Source organism: Oryctolagus cuniculus, chromosome 8 (assembly GCF_051225735.1).
Source record: "Oryctolagus cuniculus isolate XC-2025 breed Fujian yellow rabbit chromosome 8, ASM5122573v1, whole genome shotgun sequence".
NCBI classification, from domain to species: Eukaryota; Metazoa; Chordata; class Mammalia; order Lagomorpha; family Leporidae; genus Oryctolagus; species Oryctolagus cuniculus.
The window spans coordinates 120,027,684-120,036,221 of record NC_142874.1 but is presented as its reverse complement, the minus strand read 5'-3'; the positions used below and the strand labels follow the sequence as shown (position 1 = coordinate 120,036,221).

At 46.2% G+C, this 8,538-nt stretch overlaps 1 pseudogene; it reads right to left on the bottom strand.

The window, feature by feature from the left end:
* Positions 1-322: 322 nt before the first annotated feature.
* On the bottom strand, positions 323-8,069 carry LOC103350824 (general transcription factor IIE subunit 1 pseudogene; annotated as a pseudogene).
* Between the last annotated feature and the right edge of the window lie 469 nt (positions 8,070-8,538).

Genomic DNA, 8,538 nt, shown 5'->3' with positions numbered 1-8,538 from the left:
ATCAAGATTTATTTGGAATGCTGGGTCAGAGTAGATAAAAGGATGTGGTGAGTGATTGTATGTAACTTATCATAGTAGGCTTGTACAGGCAGACATGATGAAATCACCTTACAGACCTCCCTAACTCATTCGAAAAGGCAGGAAAATGTGTGTTAGAAAAGGGCAAAAATTAGATAAGGAAATACAGTAAAATATTAACACTGTAATAGTAGCTGGGAAAGCAAACCTTACGGCAAACATGCCTTGTTGGAAAATTTCTGGTACAAAAAAATCAAACTTTCTTTCCCATTATTCTTTGTGTAAAACAAAGATACCAGTTGCTTTACATCAACAGGGTCACAGAGCCACTTAACAACTTATCCTCAAAGACCAGGGCTATCTTTTGGAAAACTGTGCCAGAGAGAAGAGGAAAAGGGAGGGAGAGCTCACTCAAAGAGGTCTGAAACATGCACTGTCCCGTTGCTATGTACGCTTCTTTCTCTTTGGGTGTCATTTGGGCCACCAGCTCTGGCCCCTGGCTCACTTCACTGTAGGTGTATGGACGGCCAGCCCTCATGACAAAGGAGTCATCTGCTACTTCTTCACACTCGTCCTCTTCCTGATGATGTGCCGCTGGACAGGGTGGACAGTCATCATCCGACTCACTGGTCTCACTCTCAGAGTCACTGAACCAGGAGCAGCTGCCCCCACTGAGCCCACTGCAGTGGAAGAAGCCTTTTTCTTATGAATAAGTAGTGCTCGCATGACCTCCTCGTTATCATCAGGCCCCGCATGGCCTTCCTCCTGCTCCTGAAATGCATCTATATTGGACAGGGCTTTCTCTCAACCAAATAGGCCTCTCCTTGGCAGCTTTCCCCTCCAGTGAGGCTTGATGAAGATCTTGGTCATCCATGTTAATGACAACATGCTGAGTGGATAAGTCCTCATAAGAGGGACCTTTGGAAGTCCATGCTTCCTCCTGGTGCCCACTGGTACATCAGCAGCTCCAACAGAGGCTGCTGCAGGGTTCTTGTTCTGTTTCAGGGCTGGGATTTCTGTGGGTTCTGGTTCAAGTAGTTCATAGGCCAAGTTCACATCCTCTGTGTCTTGAAGCAATTCATAAATGGGTTCAATTTGTTCATTAAACCTTGCCAAAAGTATGTGTGCATCTTTTTTGGGCATTGCTGATTCATCCTCTACTACCTCTGTGTGACAAAAGTACAGCAAAAAGTTCCAAAGCAGGCCAGCGCCGCAGCTCACTAGGCTAATCCTCCGCCTTGTGGCGCCGGCACACCAGGTTCTAGTCCCGGTCGGGGCGCCGGATTCTGTCCTGGTTGCCCCTCTTCCAGGCCAGCTCTCTGCTGTGGCCAGGGAGTGCAGTGGAGGATGGCCCAAGTCCTTGGGCCCTGCACCCCATGGGAGACCAGGAGAAGTACCTGGCTCCTGCCTTCGGATCAGCGCAGTGCGCCGGCCGCAGCACCGGCTGCGGCGGCCATTGGAGGGTGAACCAACAGCAAAAGGAAGACCTTTCTCAACCAGGCCACGCCCTGATTCTTCCTAATGAGTTCTATCTCCTTACTACATTTTCATTCATGTCACTCTATGATTTCCTCGTTTCTTTAATCTATCTGTTTTCTTTTGCATCTCATTGAGTTTCCTTCCAATCATTATCTTGAATTCTATATCTGTAATTCCATAGATTTCCTTCAGTTCAGGATCTAATTCTGGAGGAGTTTTGTGTTCTTTTGGAGCCATCATGCCACCTTGCTTCTTCGTGTTTCCCAAGTCCCTCCATTGACTTCTGCCCATCTGGTATATTTGTCCCTTCTTCTTTATAGAGTAGGTTTTATTGTAAAAGAGTTTATGGTGGTGCTGGTGCTATGGCGTAGCAGATGAAGCCACCTCCAGTGTCAACATCCCATATGGGCACCAGTTCAAGTCCGGTTGCTCCACTTCCAGTCCAGCTCTCTGCTATGACCTGGGGAAGCAGTAGGTGATGACCCAAGTCCTTGGGCCCCTGCACCCATGGGAGACCTGGAAGACGCTCCTGGCTCCTGGCTTCAGATCAGCACAGCTCCGGCCATTGCAGCCAACTGGAGAGTGAACCAGCGGATGGAAGACCTCTTTCTCTGCCTCTCCTTCTCTCTGTATGCAACTCTTTCAAATAAATAAATAAATCTTAAAAAAAAAGTTTATGGTTTAGCTGATATGGGGTATCACTTGGCTTGTTGCTTTGGCTTTGGTTCTAGGTGAGCCCAGGATTGTAGTCTCTGAGTGATATCTATTCTCTTAATCAATGTCAGCTGTGTATATAAGTGACACAGTGGACTCGTGTACTGCAGTTCATGGGGATAGAAGTGTGGCTTTGAGATGAATAAGGGTTTCCTTGGGTGTATACCATTGGCCCACAGAGAGCCCAGTATCAGTCCCTCTGGTGACTATGATAGCCAGGGCCTTGTTCTCAGTGCAGAGGGAGATAGTGTGGCTGTCCCCTTGTCCTGTTGGCAAGCCTGAGTGATGCCAGGGCTTGTGGCTCTAGGATTGTGTGATGCAGAGATCCCCTTCCTCAGGTCCTTCTAAGAGCGTCCAACTGGTGCTGGGACTTATAATACCAACAGCCCTAGTCCTAGGACTAAAGGATGTGAACTGAAGTCTGCTCCAGTCCTATAAGGTGACTACAGGAGACTTTACTCTGGATGGGATGAGTCCAGAGGGGTGGAATGGCAGGGAGGTCTTCCCTATATTCACCAGGTAGATTCTAGTTGCACCAAGAAATTTAGAAATAATTACTACGGTCCTGGTTTTGCAGGGTACAGTGGGGTCATTATTGAGATTTCCTATGGTGGAGTGGATTCTTTTATGGGCTGCTCCTGGTGTTAGCCCAGAAGCTAAGGTGAATCCCCCTTGCTCACATGGAGTACATGGGGCTAAGGCCCCAAAACTCCCACAGCTGCGGGATGCAGGGGATCTGTCCTGTGCCCCACACGTTGTCCTGACTCTGACTATGATGATGGAAGAACAGAGGCACGCTGCAGGACGTTTTGCAGAGAGTATGGCACTCTGTGGGAGTGGGGGAGGGGAAGGAAACAAGAGGGCGTCCCTACACCAAGATGGGCAGATGCTCAGAGCCCAATCAGTTCTCCAGCCTGAAGTAAAAGTCTGTGAGTGACTGTGGAATTCCCTCTCAGCTAAAACTGCAAGTAGCGGAGTGCACAGGGATTTCTTCCTACCTTGGTGTGATAAGATGGCGGCTCACAGCCAGCAGCTGGCTGCAGCAGCGTCTCTGTCTTCTCTCCTCTGGCCCCAATGAGTCTTTGTTGTTTTATTGCACTTCTTGGTTGAAATTTTCCATCAGTCAGACCCCTCAGCCCACTCAGCAATCCTGCTCTAGTGCACTTCTCTGTATATTCTTTAACTGGATTTTCTTACTATGTTTATCAGGACGCCTGACGGTGGCATGTGCACAGGTTCAAATGCCTCAGTAATAGTTAGAGGAACGCATAGGCAGAGACTGAAATGGGAAATGAGGGTTTAAGTCTTTTTTTTTTAAGATTTATTTTATTTATTTGAAAGAGTTACACAGAGAGAGGAGATGCAAAGAGAGAGAGAGAGAGAGGTCTTCCATACGATGGTTCACTCCCCAGATGGCCACAACGGCCGGAGCTGTGCTGATCCGAAGCAGGAGCCAGGTGCTTCTTCCAGGTCTCCCATGCGGGTGCAGGGGCCCAAAGACTTGATCCATCTTCCACTGCTTTCCCAGGCCATAGCAGAGAGCTGGATCTAGTCCCGGAGCAGCCGGGACTAGAACCGGCACCCATATGGGATGCCGGCACTTCAGGCCAGGGCTTTAACCCACTGCACCACAGCACTGGCCCCAGGTTTAAGTCTTACTCTTCAATGTAGCATCTCACAGAAGTACTACAGTGGGAAAAGTCTTTGAACTCCAGTATGCATTTTATACTTGCAATCCATGTTAATTCTGACTAGCCACATATCAAGTGCTCAATCATGACATTTGGCTACAAGCTATATGGCCAGGGCAGCTGTACACTTTGAACCCAACCTCTGCTACCTCCTTAATTTAGTCCTTGAGATAGTTAGTCTTTGTTTCATCCAGGTGTTTTTGGTGTTACATGATGTATTACCTGAAAATCTTTTTTTAAAGAGATTTATTTGTTTATTTGAAAGGCAGAGGTACAGAGAGAAAGGGAAAGACATAGAGAGATCTATCATCCACTAGTTCACTCCCCAGATGGCTGCAATGGCCATGCCTGTGCCAAAGCCAAGAGCCAGGAACTCCAAGCCTCCCATGTGGGTGCAGGGGCTCAAGCACTTGGGCCACCTTCCACTACTTTTCCAGGCACATTAGCAGGGAACTTGATTGAACGTGGAGCAGCTGGGAGTCGAATCAGTGCTCACATAGGATGTTAGCATCACAGATGGCAGCTTAATCCACAACACCACCACATAAGCCCCCAAATCTTTTAACATAATGTCTGGCACATAGACTCTCTCATTAAATATTAACCCCTAATTTTATAACAAAATACAAGTAGTAAACAGAAGGGAGAGTCAGAGTACGCGCATGCTTCAGTGGCACTCAGTACAACACATTTAGACTAAAACAACAAGTGAATGAAATCCTGTTGTAACTGTTAGGATTTCTGTGTATTTTGTAGTAGCAGGGAACTGGTTTAGAATTCAAATCCTGGTTCTGTTACTCACTAGCTACACAAAACTGGAAAAATTATTTAACTATGTGGCCCTTCAGTTCCTTCATCTGTAAAATGAAGACAGTAATCTACCTTGTATGATTGGGGTGAGAACTAAATGAGTTGGCGAATGTAAAGCACTTAGGACAGAGGCCCCCAGTAAAGACAAACAGTATCTTTCATCTTCATCATCATCATCATCATCATCACTGCAATTGTTAATGTTACTCTGCCATCCTTAGTAGCTAATACCATTGTAAACTTGGGTCCCAAGTGCTCAGCTTTCATTTAATGGATGCTGATTTTTAGTTGACCTCACATCAAACAATCTATTGTGTATATAATCATAAATTTCTCTATTATACATACATATGTACATATACACAGATGTATGTATTTATATGGCCACATTAGATCAAAAGCAAAATGACAATAGACTAGTCAGAAATACTCAGTTTGCAAACATCGCAACCCAATTCAGATTTACAAGTGCTGAGGATAAGAACAAGGATGCTGGGTACTGAGCATGAGAAGTGAATAGCTAGGTATTAACTATGGGCCCTCCACACTTTGTCATTCTCTTCTTCGCTGTCCCCTATACTGCAAGGGCTGTAAACCTGAGAACTAAATGTCACTCAGATGGCAACAGGTACTGGGTATGGTTTCACTTACAGTGAGATACACTAGTGCAAGGCTTAGAACACACAAAAGGGATAGAATGACCCTTCCCCACCAGGGGGATTTTAACAACAGCTTCCATGTCCCCTTGAAGATCACTCCCTCAAGGCTATAGCAGAGCTGTGAGGCCAGCAATAGTTTCCTCTGGGTGGCACCAACATCTGTCTGGCTCCCTGGATGAACCATAGTTACAGTTGTCCTCTTGACCCTTGTTTCTTTAACTCTCTTATTGATCTTTGTGGGCATATCTTAATTAATTTATTTATTTAAGAGCCAAGGATGGACAGAGAATCCCCATCTGCTGGTACACTCCCCAAATGCCTGCAACAGCCAGGCCTGCGCTAGTCTGGAGCCAGGAGCCAGGCCTCAATCCAGGTCTCCCACGTGGGTGGCATGGACTCAACTACTTGGTTCTGCATTAGCAGGAAGCTGCAGTTGTGAGCTGGGACTCAGACGCAGATACTCCAATATGAGATGTGGGCATCTTAAACTGCCCCTTGGTAGGCATTTTATTTCATAACAAATACTGATATGTTTGAAATGCTAGCAGGGTTTCTGTTTTTCTGACTGTACCCTAATGATACCACTGCTTTTCTCTGAAAATTGCCCTGTATCCCTTAATGTAATTGATGTCTCTAAGAGATGCAAGCAGTGAAATGTCAGGAACTGAGTTCAAAAATTCTAATTCACTGGAAAAGTTTCATTTCAACAACAGTAACAATAATGAAAAGCAGAAGCCACTGCCATTTCTAACAGGCAAAATAAATAACCCTTTAAAAGACCTCTCTTTTATGGCTCTCTCCCTATCTCAGAAGTCAACCCAAAAACCAGCTAACACAGAACCCTGTGCCTGGGGGTGGGCATTCAGCACAGCAGTTAAGACGCTGCCTGAGATGCCTGCATCCCTCAAGTCCCAGCTCCACTCTGATTCTATCTTCCCACTAAAATGCACCATGGGAGGCAGCTGATGACGGCTCAAATACTTGGGTCTCTGCCAACCATGTGGGAGACTGAATTGATCTCTCTCTCTCTCTCTCCCCCTCCTTCCCTCCCTCCCTCCCTCCCTCTCTCCCTCTCTCCCTCTCTCTCTCAAAGCCTGTGCTTTTTTTTTTAACTTTTATTTAATGAATATAAATTTCCAAAGTACAGCTTATGGATTACAATGGCTTCCCCCCCATAACGTCCCTCCCACCCGCAACTCTCCCCTCTCCCACTCCCTCTCCCCTTCCATTCACATCAAGATTCATTTTCGATTCTCTTTATCTACAGAAGATCAGTTTAGCATACATTAAGTAAAGATTTCAACAGTTTGCTCCCACACAGAAACATAAAGTGTAAAATAATAGATGATTTTTAAATGATGATGAAATCAGATCAGACCTATTGTCATGTTTAATCCCAGTGAGAGTCAAGTTGGGAATTGATAATTTCTTCTTCTTTTTTTTTTTTTTTTTTACAGAAGATCAGTTTAGTATACATTAAGTAAAGCTTTCAACAGTTTGCACCCCCATAGAAACACAAAGCGAAATATACTGTTTGAGTACTCGTTATAGCATTAAGTCTCAGTGTACAGCACACTAAGGACAGAGATCCTACATGAGGAGCGAGTGCACAGTGACTCCTGTTGTTGACTTTACAAATTGACACTCTTGTTTATTGCCTCAGTAATCTCCCCATGCTCCAGTCATGAGTTTCCAAGGCTATGGAAGCCCCTTGAGTTCTCCGACTCTTATCTTGTTTAGACAAGGTCATAGTCAAAGTGGAGGTTCTCTCCTCCCTTCAGAGAAAGGTACCTCCTTCTTTGAAGACCTGTTCTTTCCACTGGGATCTCACTCACAGAGATCTTTCATTTAGGTGTTTTTTTTTTTTTTTTTTTTTTTGCCAGAGTGTCTTGGCTTTCCATGCCTGAAATACTCTCATGGGCTTTTCAGCCAGATCGGAAAAAGCCTGTGCTCTTAACCATAAGACTGTATCTACCACACTATAGTGTAATTGGGACCCTCCATGATCCATTGCTGTGCTAGCCTTGGGTCACACCGCTACCTTACAGCATCAGTGCCATCACCATAAAGTGATGCCACATCCCATAAACACTCTATTGGAAATCTTCTTTCCTTGACTGCAGAAGCATTGGCCATGAGTTAGCATGGTCATTCTCACTCCTGAGGACAGAGCAGCTAATGGCAAAAGAATCTAAAGGCTCAACATTAGGCTGAGTCTAAGGTGGATCTGCCTGACCCCAGGTTGAGATGAGCCTGCAATCATTGTGATGCTCAGCACTTGTTTTGAAACCATACAACACAGGAAGATTCCATTCCCATCTAATTTAGTAACAATTACCTAAAAATAGCCCCAGATTCCCACACACCCAGGCAAAGTGCAGGGGTAGGGCCCTTCTCCAGAGAGCTGGGCTGACACAGATGCACTAGGCTCCTTCTGCTAATGAGACAAAAAGCAGATGGCCACAGCAGCTGGGACTGGAACACAGTGTTCTTGGAGGCGCTGGGCTCTGTGTTTCCACAGCAACATCCTACCTGGAGGAAAGCGACTGTAATATAGCCCAGTATCTGTCTCCATAACAACAAAATCACAGGAAGCTGGCTGGGAGCATCCCCCTTCCTCCTCCGCAGTGGCCACAGTAACCACTCCACGCGCGTCCACTTGCCAGACAAATGCCCACCTCTCAACTCCTTGCGGCATGTCCTAGGTCAGGCTCGCCAGTTACATGCCCTGAGATGACAATGTGTGCCCAAGTGAGTTATTAAAGAAGTGCTCCCAAGGGAAACCTGGAAGGAAGGGAGCGGTGGGACAGGAGAGGAGAAAGCCAGGCAACAATGCCACCCTCAGCATAATCCTACAGAGGGAGCCTGGTCTTAATCGCAGAGGACGTCACAGCATAAATTATGACACAGATTCGCCTGCACCTGCCTGTCCTCAGGTACGTCTACCCTGCAGGGGGTATAATCCCCACATAGGTCCAGCTTTCTGCCCTTTCAGAACATCAGGCACCAGGAGTCAGAGTGCTCCAGACAAAGGCTGCGAGCACTTGCTTGGGAAAGCACAGCAAAACCAAGCCTCGCACAAAAATGGAAAATGGAATCAAAGAGATCTGAGTACAGTGATCTGATCTACTACATGGGGGAAGACAGGAGAACCGTAGAGACGGACA